The 12,823-nt window shown below is 36.7% G+C and overlaps 1 protein-coding gene across 1 annotated transcript in view; it reads left to right on the top strand.

The window, feature by feature from the left end:
* The window catches only part of RBL15 (RHOMBOID-like protein 15), a 330,258-nt gene that overhangs the window by 172,612 nt on the left and 144,823 nt on the right, over positions 1-12,823 (top strand). The gene's annotated exons all lie outside the window — the stretch shown is intronic.

The following is a 12,823-nucleotide window of genomic DNA, read 5'->3' as shown; positions in this document are numbered from 1 at the left end:
GATTCTTATATAGATGATTCTCAACCATTTGTAGTGGATTTTTTGTAGTTGATGTACCTTCTATAGAGACTTATTTTACATTGTTGTTGAATTCAAAGGACTCTTGTTATAATTCACATTGGCGTTCCATTTTTCCTATTGGTTCTTGCTTGTTCCAAAATGTGATGATTTCCTTATTGAGTTTACCACATTTGGAGAAATTCTTTATGTTTTGAAGGTTGGTGGTTTTCCAAAGGATGCTTAGCTTTATTGGGATGCAAGGCCCACCCACCTCTCATGCATTGGAGTTGGTTCATAGTGACATTTTTAGGTCTATGACCACTTGTTCCCATGAGGGAGCTAAGTACTTTCTCACCTTGTTTAATGTAGTTTCCATAGTTTAAAAAACTAGCCTGTTTCAAACCGGAACTAGTTAAATTGGCTAGTTGGATAGGGCCAAGGGTCAAGTCTGTTGCCATGCTAGATTGTTGGATCAGTTTGGTACCAAACTGGTACGAACCATTTGAACTAGTCCAAATTGGTTGGTCCTTTCCTAATTGGTATCCCTGTAAAAACCTAACTCCTAAACCCTAAACTCTAAACAAAAAATCTAACTCCTAAAACCTAAACCCTAATGAAAAAACCTAACTCATAAACCCTCACAATGCTAGCAATCAATGTTAATGTTAATTTTTTAATATTACCATTAATTATTTCAGGATGTTTGAGAGTGTTTCCAACCTTAACGAACTTTATATGGTGAAACTTGAAAGTAGAATTTCATATCCCACTCAACATTCAATAGACTTGGCAATTTTCAGGGGTTGAGGATTGGTAGGATTGCAACATTTTCATTGAATTCTATCATGTATGAGGGTATGGGATTGGCATTTAATCAAGAACACCAAGCCCTTTATGTATCATGATGTTGGTGGTATTGGTTGTTGTTGTCCTATGTGTTGAAAAGTGTAACTAGGTTCAGTCTTCATAATGACATGTAATTATGATTTTATGTAGTGTGATGTAAAGAAGAAAAATAAATTTATTGTATTGCTTGCTTCATGGGTTTCATGAGAAAGAGATTTTATTTTTGAGTCAAGACTCCCATTGAGAGTCTTTAGGAATTATTTGTCATCTAGTCATAAAATGATAGAGTCATTGTCATGTAATGAAGTCATGTTACACTTTGTATAGAGTCAAACTTGTCTATGTAAAGTATCCTCCAAGACCTTGTCACTTATCCTCTTCAAGTCAGCTTGCAACAATGGAAGAACATGCTAGAAGATGTCTGCCTCACTACTTGTCATCATGTCGGCCTAAGGGTCATGAGTTGATGTGTATAAGTAGCCTCACTCAGCCTCACTTGAAGGCAAGTAACTCGTCAAGCATTTGGTGAAGTGCGAAGAAAAAGGCTACTAAACAAAAGTGCGAAGAAGTCATAAGGAGAGATTCTTCTGGGGATAGCGAAGAAGGTTTCCTTTGGGGTCAACGAAGGAGAGTTTCTTTTGGGCAAGTGAAGGAGAAGTTTCTTCTGGGATAGCAAAGGAAGAGTTTCTTCTGGGATAGCGAAGAAAGGATTCTTCTGGGGTCAGCGAAGGAAGGGTTCTTCTGGGGTACTTGTTCTGGGTGATAGAGATAGAGATCTAGAGACCAAGATTCTCTAGAGGAAGCCAGTGAGATCATAGAGACTGAGTTTCTCTAAAGGAAGTCGAGAAGAAGCAGTGTGAAGGATAGAGACCGAGTTTCTCTAGAAGGAGTCGAGGAGAGCAGTTCGAGATGAAGAAGAAAGTTGAGAAAGGGAAGAGGCAAAGCATGAAGATTAGTGACAAGGTTCTTGGGAGGGTACTAGAGTTAAGGGTCTTTGTCATGGTCTTGGTACTCATAAATTGAAGATCTAGAAGAATAATTTTGATCGGGTTTTCCTCTCAAGAGGTGAGAGGTTTTGGCCCTGGCTGACAAGCCTACATACTGTGTCACTTGTCTTTTATTGTGCATATTGGTAATTGTATTGATGAAAAGAACACAATAATAACATAACGAAGAAAAGACTATAAGCTAAGAAGTAAAAGTATATCACAAGCAATTATCAAGTAGAGAAATATTTTAACTATTCATGCCCTAGATTTCTCAACACTATGATGTTGGTGGTATTGTTTATTGAACTACTCCACTATGGCCTTGACAAAGATTTACTCTTCACTCAAACTAAAATCATTAGTTAGGCATGTTAAGCTTTTTTTAACCATATTATAAGGTTTATGAGGTGAATCCTTCACTCAAATCAAAATCATTGGTTAGGTGCATTAATGTTTTTCTACCATATTATAAGGTTAAGGAATCTGAGGCGTTTGAATACTTTGAGTTAGATGATGTTTATATAGCTCTTGTTGATGATCCCATTTCTAGTAGTGGTGATGAGTTTGATGAGTAATCATGTTGGTGAGTGATTTGTAAGGTATCTCAATGGCCTAGTAGCACGCTTTTTGGATTGTAGAGGCCATTTATAGCCTCATTGATTATGTATTTTGTTGCTGTTATGTATTGCACTTGGTGCCATTGTGGTATATTCACCCTTACATGGCATATAGATAAACAAACTTTGCATATTTTGTCTCTAATGGTTTGGAATCTTAAAAATATTTTTTTTGATTAAAAATTAATTGCTTTGTGTTTTTTTAATGTCGATTCATTGAATTTGGTTCGAAATCTGGTTTGGTAAGGGTTGGTTGAAAGATCAGTTTCAAGTTTTAAAACTATGGATTCTACTTATAGGTTCATAGGATTTGTCCGGCTATTCTTTGTAGATGATTCTAAGAATGATTCTTTAGTGTATGTGAGTGGACATTTTCCTTCCATTTTATGGTGATGATCCTTTAGTGTCTTCTTGGTTAGATATGATTAATGGCATTCTTTGAACCTTTAGTCAATCATCATGCTTTAATTGATCGCCCTCCTATGCTATTGGCAAATGCCACCTTCACTAGGTTGTGGAATTGTGTTGGTTGTGGAGACATGGCGTTTAATGGGGGTTATATCTTTCCTATATGGCTTATGTTGAGATTTAATGGGGATGTTGTGAATAGGGCCAACCCTATTTTGAGTTGGGTATCGATACACATACTCAACTACCTTTATATCTTGGCTACATCCAACCTATAGCCATAATCCTAATTCTATTTGTATTGAACTAGGCATTTGTAAAGCCACTCTTCATATTTTGGCTATGACCATCCTTTCTATTAGGTTCAGGGTATCAATAGACCCACACTCATCCTATAATTCATCATCTCTTTCCATAGTGTTAAATTTCTCAAAACTCTGCAACTACTTAGATGAAACAACTGAAAACAAGGCAACTGGAAACTGAAACCAAATTTACTTTCACTAAGATACAAAGTTTCTTAACAATTATTAAGCAACAAAAATACACTAGAGATAAAAACACTTGGACACAATATTAACACGTTTGTGTTAACCAAGAAACCCAAAAGGGAAAACCTGATTGCTTTGTTGTGGTATTTTATTGTTTGTTCTTGAGCAATTGGATCTATTACAATTCATGTTGCTACTGCAACCAATAATCTGCCACTGAGAAATAGTCTCGACCTGCCCTTAGAATTTCTGATTCCTGCTCCACAATCCTTGCCCACTTGTGGCCTCCTATTTCCTAGCGCACTTGTGGCTCCAAAATCTGTCCACACTTGCTCCTTAAGAATGCACACTCCACACACACAAAGAAAATTATCTCCATTTTGCCTTCGTCCTTCTCTTTATAGATAGAATTCGAAGCATGTAAGGAGGCCAAGTTCGATTAGCAGTTTACTCAAGTTTCCATCAGTTGTGATTGCGAGTTAACCAAGAACTCAACTGGTTCTCTCTCCAATCAACACTGAATTCTTAACTCGTTCTCTTTCCAATCAAAACTGAAGTCTTAATTCATTCTAACTAAACTCTAATTGAACTTGACACTGCCACCTCGTCCTGTAGCCTAACTGAAGAATACTCCACTTAACTGAAGCTCCAGCAATACACATGAAAACTTGATGACCATTCCAGTAAACTGGAAATCAACTCATCAAAACTGAAGTCTATCTCATGAACTTGCACTGATGCTAGAGAGACAAATTCATTGTCTTCACCAGCTAAAGCACAAGCCAGAAGACCTTCCATCGCTACATTTTCAACACTCCCTCTTAGCAAGGAAGGGATTCTGTACAACTCCCAACTTATATTTGAAATAGACTAAACTGCCTCTTGTTTGGCCTTCATATTTGAGGTAAGTCTGAAGTTTTGGTTCAGCCCTTCAAGGGTGTCTCATTGGGCTTTTATTCATCTCTGGTAGGACTTCATTGTGTGATGATTGAGCTTGAAGGTTGGAGTGAGCCTTTAAATATTGCAGACTTCGTTATATGAGAATTCAACTCTCTGTATTAGGGCTTTATTGAACCAAACCCTATGTTGAAGTCCATGCGAACCTCATAGTATGACTTTAATTTCATGTTTATTGAGAAACACATTTTGTGGCAGTTTGATGATCTTTTTTCGAGGTCCTTAAGGCATGGTTATCTCTGTCAAAATTCGGTTCACCTGAAGTATTAATCTCTGATTTGTTAGGATATTATAAGTACAGCCCTGAAGCAAAATGTTTGTGTCCTATTCAAGTTCTGCTTGTTTATTTTCTGACCTATTTTGACAAGCTATAGAGTTATACTGAGAATCTGAGGCAAATTGAGATTTAGATTGATCAAATTTGTTAGCTTTTGGGATTAAGGTTCTGAGAACTTTCACTGGCATTTTAATCCTTCATTGAAGCCTTTGATAAGCCAGGTTCAGAATAGTAACTTGCATTGGAATATCTTTGGCATTTTTGATTAGAAGTGGATGTGGCAGACCTCTGCTCTTTGAACAACCCTTTGTCTATTTTCGCACAGCAATTGGATCACAACAAAAGCTTACTCAGTACAGACTCCAGTAAGGACATATTGGCATTACACTCTGTTTTAAAAAGTTCCCTTAATCCACAGTGGTAGCATCAGCAGAAGGAAGGCATCTTCAGGAAGGCAAAGGGTGTCATTGGCAATCTCTACTACAACACTCTTAACGGTTGTATTGATCATCAGTACAATGCACCAACAACTTTGAAGTTGGTCTATCATTGCACATCCATTTGCAGACCTACATCAGCAGATCTGAGGTACAATTTGTTGATTAGTTGCATTGACACATCATTGGACAACGGTTTGAAGAAGTCTGGTATTTCATTGTACATCTGAAGTACTGATTCGTAGCCAGGGTTTTATTGAATATCTTTGTAAGTGGGTCATTATCCCTGGTACGGGAACCCACAGTTGTTTTTATCATATTCAGGTTGGTTCGGTGGTGCAAGGTAGGAGAGTGAATTCTCCTTCAGGTTGTAGCCTGAAAATACTTCAGGGTAGCAAGGTGGTGCTAGGGCAAGTTGGAGCATCCTATCGGTGGTAGCTGATAAAACCAGGGCATTCGAGTGTCCTTCCAGTCGGAACTGGTAAACCAGGGTGTAGTGACATCCTTTCAGGAGTTGGAGCTTCCTGATAAAATGAACTCTTTTCTTGAGTGCTAGCCTGCTAGGGAGTTGGGGCTTCCCTTTTCAGTTGGAGCTGAAGCATATTTTGTACTCATAAAAATTATTAGAAAAGCGTTCGGTGCTTTTTCTCTTGGAAGGGTTTCAACCTAAAACTTTGTTGTGTACTATTCTTATGATTTGTTGATTAATTTTTTATTGTTCTTGCTCTAAATTTTTTAAAATTAACTAATTGTAAGTGAAATATTGATTCACCTGGCTCTCAGTATTTCCAATAGAACCTTCTAGCCAGCGTTCATCTTTAGCCATGTCAATTTTAGTAGTGCAGAGGGGCTGTACTCAGGCTGTACAGACTTGTACAATTTTCGTACAACACACAAGCAGTGAGGCCGAGAGGGAGCAGAGCACAGATAGTTTGTGTTGAGAGATCTGCAGAGAAAGGGAAGTCTTCCCTCCTCTTTGTAATCATTATTTAATATTGTAAATTGCTGAAGGATAATAAGGACACACAAGTTTGCAGGATTTGCCCGGAGTTGGGGTTTCCTGGGTAAATTTCTGGCGTATTGTTTTTATGGTGTGTTTGTCTTCAGTTTTTCCATTGTGCATGCAATTTAGGAAACTCAACATAATATTGGATTTAAGTTAATGTTTCAGTTTCAGTTGCTTTGCTTTAGATATTCAGTGTTTAGGTTATGGGTTTCAAGAAAAACTAGCAATGCTTTGGTAGCAACAGATATCTCACTTTTCCATGCTCTAGTTTCTCAAACCACTACCAACACCCCAAGCGAAGGAACTCATGGCAACCTATCATTTTGGACTCATTATGGTGCAACCAACTTATTGGGTAATTTGTGATTTTATTCAATTATGTTTGATTCAAATTTTTTGTATGTATTGGAGGCCACTGAATGAATTTTTATACTGTGTGGTGGTCGCTTAGAGTGTACTTGTTTTGGATCTATTTCATTTAAAGCTCACATGCGTTTCTTCTTTCTTCTTTAGTTTCATTGTTGCTATTATATGTAGAAATCTAATATCAGCCATTCAAAATTTATTCCAAGATTAACTCACTTTTGATTGCTCATTTGCAAACCAAAAGTGAAATTTTATTGCATGCTAATCAACACAAAGTTTTACGCAGGATTAAGTTGATAACAGCATGCATTACCTAGGGACATCCCCTCGAGATTGGGAAATACCAGTCCAAATGCAAAGACTTTCAATTGTGATAGGGTTGGCTTTCTAAAAATGTCATGCAGGTTTGTGGATGCAGATTTGCGTGATAACAAGTAGACAAGAATGTCAATAGAGGTACAACTTCATGAGTTTGCAGTGAAGTTCAAGAAGGACTTCTCATTAGTCTCTTGTCTATTGACGAGCACCATCACCAATGTTGATTTGGGGTAGCATCGGTTGTGCTCTAGCCTCGAAACTTGGTGGAGAGGCTAAGGCACATGAGATCTCGAATACCCAGAAATGGTTTGGGAAGATTCTAAACAGTTTGAGAGATATTAAAATAGTGTCTGGATAATCTTTGGCAAAATCACATAATCAATCTTTTGTCGACGCGTTTCGAACCAACCAGTGTGGTTCATCGTCAGGACAAGTTGAAGAACTGATCTGGCTTAGCTTGATTAAATAGAGTGTGCAGAGACTCCAACGGCTAATTTTGACCTGAGGATCAAAGTCAAACCCTTGATTTTTATTAATAGAAGCATATAATTAATTATTATTAGTTAATTGAGTAATAAATTTATTGTTTAAATATAATGGTCATTATATCATCATATTTATTAAATAACCTATATTTATTATTATCCCCAAATTATTTAAATATAATTAAATAGTATTAAATTACTATTATTCTTAGAATTTAGTTACAATAGGTAAGTGTGTATTAATTTAATAATAACTGTTTAAATCAAAGGGTCCAAAGGAAACTAGATATATTGGTCATTAATAAATTATGGTGGACTAAATATAAAGGTCATTAATAAATTAAATCTTCAAATCACCTAAATTTATTATTATTTAAATATAATAAATAGTATTAAATTACTATTATTCGTATAATATAGTTACAATAGGTAACTAGATTAAATCATTTTTATTAATTAATTATAATAAGTTCATACAATCATTTATGTTTATTAAATAATCTATATTTACTTAATAATTTTAATCTTATAAATAGTATTTTAGTTAAAACATTATTATGTAAATACCATAATTAAAGTACATGTTTATCTAACTTAGTAATTTATATACAATCAATATTTACTGAAGTTTTATTACTTACAAGGTTTAAAAAAAGTCCTTGTAAGTAATAAAACTTCAGTAAATATTGATTGTATATAAATTACTAAGTTAGATAAACATGTACTTTAATTATGGTATTTACATAATAATGTTTTAACTAAAATACTATTTATAAGATTAAAATTATTAAGTAAATATAGATTATTTAATAAACATAAATGATTGTATGAACTTATTATAATTAATTAATAAAAATGATTTAATCTAGTTACCTATTGTAACTATATTATACGAATAATAGTAATTTAATACTATTTATTATATTTAAATAATAATAAATTTAGGTGATTTGAAGATTTAATTTATTAATGACCTTTATATTTAGTCCACCATAATTTATTAATGACCAATATATCTAGTTTCCTTTGGACCCTTTGATTTAAACAATTATTATTAAATTAATACACACTTACCTATTGTAACTAAATTCTAAGAATAATAGTAATTTAATACTATTTAATTATATTTAAATAATTTGGGGATAATAATAAATATAGGTTATTTAATAAATATGATGATATAATGACTATTATATTTAAACAATAAATTTATTACTCAATTAACTAATAATAATTAATTATATGCTTCTATTAATAAAAATCAAGGGTTTGACTTTGATCCTCAGGTCAAAATTAGCCGTTGCAATATAGCCGTTGGAGTCTCTGCACACTCTATTTAATCAAGCTAAGCCAGATCAGTTCTTCAACTTGTCCTGACGATGAACCACACTGGTTGGTTTGAAACGCGTCGACAAAAGATTGATTATGTGATTTTGCCGAAGATTATCCAGACAATGTTATGGATCACAGAAGTCTAAATTCCTTAAGATATTAAAATAATTAATATTTTTAATGGAGTCCCAAGTCTAAACTTAGAGAAAATAAAATATTAATGTGTATTAATATAAAACTGTGTTAGAATGGTCCAAAAGTCATGAATCAAGCCAGAGTTAATCTGAGCCGTTGATTAGGGACTTAATCTCGGCCGTTGATTTGTCAATGAGAAAAGTATAAAAGGAGGCTTGAGGGTCACTTGGAGAACACACCGAGTTGATCAAGAATTCGATTTCCTGGGGTAGGGCTTGCTGAGGAAATCGAAGGAGTGATTAGAGTTGTAGCTGAGAAGTAGTGAATATAGAATCAAAGATGGAGAGAGGGTACCAGGAGGATTAGTGCAGAAGCCAGGAGAGAGGGACGCAAAACTAGCCAGAGGTTCACGCAAAGCCAGCCAGGGCTCATGCAGAGGCAACCGAGAGCTGCGTAGTGCCTCAGAGAGCCAGCGTGGGTGATGCAGAGGCTTTAAGGGTATGATGCAGTGCCTCCAGAGGCTGACACAAGGCGAGCTAGGGTGACGCTTGGCCAGAAAGGGCTGACGCAGTCCCTAGAGGTAGACACTGGGGTTTTCGTGGGGCAGATTGCAGTTGGGAGCTGTCGGAGTGTTTATCCGGGGTTTCAGCCAGAACATCTATCTCCGACTGAGAGGTACTATTGTCGAGATTATTCTCTGTTGGGTGAGTCGGTTTTGGCACCTAGATTATATTCTGAAAGTGCTTAATAATTAAAACCCTCAGATAGCTGCACCGGTTTTCCCGCATTGGGTTTTTCCGGGGACATTGGTCCAAAAACGATGGTGTCACTTGTGTGCTTGTTTTGTTTCCTTCAGTTGATGATCTGTAATGTGTTGAGCATGTACTTGTATTTATTTTCAATATTTACATGGTAAATAACTTGTTAATTAATCGAAACAAGTAGGCATGAATAAATCAGAAAGTACATGAAGGGTTTCTAATAGTTAGACTTAGAAATTCCAACAACCAAGAGTGTGTAGCACTTGGACAATGGTGCATCATGCCATATGGTAGAAACATGAGAATTGTTTAATAGTTTGACAGAGAAAGACTTGGGGGTTCATGTGGAGCTTGGTGACAGTAACAAGTATGTGGTGAAGGCAAAGGGAACCATTAAGTTCGAGCTGGAGTTAGGAGGAATGCTTGAAACTAAGGATGTGTTTTTTGTATCAGGATTGAAGAACTTACTCTCAGTCTTAGTGATGGAGGAAAAACTATATGAGGTCGTGCTCAAGAATGGTCGGATGTTCATTCATCCAGAGCATAGTAGCCTGGACACAATAGTGGCCATTGGGGTTAACGAGGGAATATTATACAAGTTGAAGGGAAAACTTGTTTAGGTATTGGTACATGCCAATGATAACTTGTGTGAGTTGTGCCACAAGAGGATGGGGCACTTACACTACAAGGTGTTTCCAATCTTGAGGGCGAATGTCACTAGTCCCTTAGAGTTCAACGTTGAATAGTAGGGTCTGTGTAGAGGGTTTACACTTGGCAAGAATGCCAAGTATTTTCTTTTCGAACAATGAGAGTAGGTCCAAGAGGATCTTGGATCTTATTCATTCAAATATGTTGACCGATGTCAATGGTATCAATGCAGGGAATGATATATTATGTCATATTCCTTGATGATCGTTCCAGGAAAACATGGATCTTCTTCAAGAAGACTAAGGATGAGGTCTTTAGTCAGTTACAAAACTTCAAGGCCCAGGTGGTGAACCAAAAAGGCAAGAAAATGCAAGGTCTTGAGGTCGGATAATGGGGTTGAGTACACGTCTAGTGACTTCAAGGATTTTTGCAAGGAGGCAGGGATCAAGAGGGAGATGACAATCTCTTAACCCTCAACAGAATGGGGTTGCAGAGAGAGAATCGATCCATCATTAGTTTTTCCAAGGCAATGCTATATGAGCAGAATCTGCTTATGTTTCTTTTAGCAGAGTCATGTAACATGAATTTATGTGTGCAAATCATGAGTTGTCATAGGGTATTAGGGGACGAGACTCCTGAGAAGCCAGAGATAGTGTTGATTTTCTAGTGCTAATTAGACAAGCACAATTTTCTGCGTCTAATAATTAGTTCCAAGGATATATGTTATTACTTTAGCACACCCTAGAACATCATTAAGCAATTACACTCAGAAAATTCAACTTTAAATGCAACAGAAACAATAAAGATCACAAGAGAGCAGCCATGCATAGTAGACACCAAAATTTTGCCTTGGGAAACCCAAACTCAAGAGAAAACCCAACAATCTTTTCTAGGAGAATTTGTTCAATTCAACAAAAGTACAATTTGATATTTACAAGTCAAACTTGGTCAACCCAGAACAAAAATAAAACAATGGTCAAACTTGGTCAAACAAACTGAAACTTGACCTTTTGCAACAACAAATTGGTCTGATCAAGCTGCCCAAAAATACTTGGTCAAATAATCAAACAAATCTAGGATTCTAGCCTAAAATAGGCCAGAGATACTAGTCAAACCAAACCTTTACCAAATAATCATCAACAACCTCTATCCAGCTTCGCTGGCCTTTTGAGGCATCTTGGCCTTGCTTCCAAGGGTTTGAGGCCTCTTGGTCCTTTCTATCCCTTCTAGGCTTATACCCTTGCCACAGACATTTGCGACCCCTTCTTTTATGCCTTGGTTGGCCTCTTTGAGGTCTCAACTGGCTACCTTCATACCTCGATCCTGTCTGCTTATAAATTGAGGCCTCTCGGCCTCCCTTCTAGCACTTCGGCCTTCCTTTGAATATAGTAGTCTCTCAACCTCACTTCTAGGGCTTTGACTCTCCTGCTTTGAACAAAACAGACTACAAATCACGGTCAACACCTTCCTTTAACTCTGCTAGAAAAAACAAAAACACTTCATGGCTTGCTTCTTCATCTCGTCCTGTAGATAGAACTTCAAAAGAGTAATTTGGCCTTCTTCTCCATGACAAAATCACAAAACAATCTCTAACTCATCCTCTCTTGCTGATCTGCAGATCACTTGGGCTTGTTCTTCTTCGCAAAAGATGATATCTTATAAATGTGTCTTGTATGTTTGAAATAAGAAGGGATAGTGCCCTTTTATAGTGATATTAGGGTGCCCAAAGGGTACGCCTCCTTGTTGGGATGACTCGAACAATTTGGGCTGACTTGAAGAAAAATTAATTTAATTTAATTCCCTTTTTAATGAGCCAACTTGAGTAGCTAGGCAATACCTCCCGTAGCTACCCAAAAAATCAATAGATGGGACACTTGAGGATCTTTGGTTGTCTAGTCTATATCCATGCGTTTGTGGAGAAGAGGACAAAGCTAGTTACTTTGGGAGAGAAGGGGATATTTGTCGAATATGGTGAGACCTCAAAAACTTACAGCGTGTTCATATTAGCATAGAAGAAGACAATTGTGTGTAGAGATGTTAAGTTCGAGGAGAATTTCGCAAGTAGGAAGTCTCATGAGTTACCACTAGAAATGACAAGGGATGAGGATTAGGAGGCTTCGAAAGGAGAGCAGCATGCAGAGACTTCTAATTCATGGAGTCAACCTCTAGGTGGGGAGGAGTTAGTAGCTCCTTTTAGTTCTACCAGAGGAGCCAAGAGGTTTGAGTAGACATTGTGGGGTGCTCAAAAGCTTGTTGAGGCAACTAGGAGCACATCTAAGGAGAGCAGGCCTTTGAAGAAGTTTTCAAACTACATGGCGTTGATGAGAAGTGTCATTGAAGAGGCAACAAGCTAGGAGGTTTGGAGGAAAACCATGGTGAAGAATGATGCATGGGACATTGGTGGGACATTGTGACAGGATTGGAGGGAAAACTAATTCCAATTGGCTCTTTAGGAAATACCTTCCTTGCTAAGAGGGAGTGTTTGGTGATAGTAGCATCAAATAGGTACTTTTGCACAAGTTTCTAGACATGTGGAAGTCATTCAAGGACCTTTAACCTTAGCAAATTACTTTAATTAAAGGAATAATTAAAGTAATTGCTTTTATAAGAAAAAGCGAGTTAATCTAATGAAATGCAAAGGTTATTTTCATTAGTGAATTAGATGAATCTCAACTATTGATCTCAAGTGAGCTGAGATTTAATCTCAACTGTCAGTCAATCACTTCAAAGATTAGGTTGTGGATTACAAA

The sequence above is a fragment of the Pinus tabuliformis genome, chromosome J (genome assembly GCF_031772625.1).
Source record: "Pinus tabuliformis cultivar Carrire ecotype Pingquan chromosome J, CPIR1, whole genome shotgun sequence".
NCBI lineage: Eukaryota > Viridiplantae > Streptophyta > Pinopsida > Pinales > Pinaceae > Pinus > Pinus tabuliformis.
The sequence above is the reverse complement of the archived record's forward strand: the minus strand, read 5'-3'. Positions and strand labels throughout refer to the sequence as shown.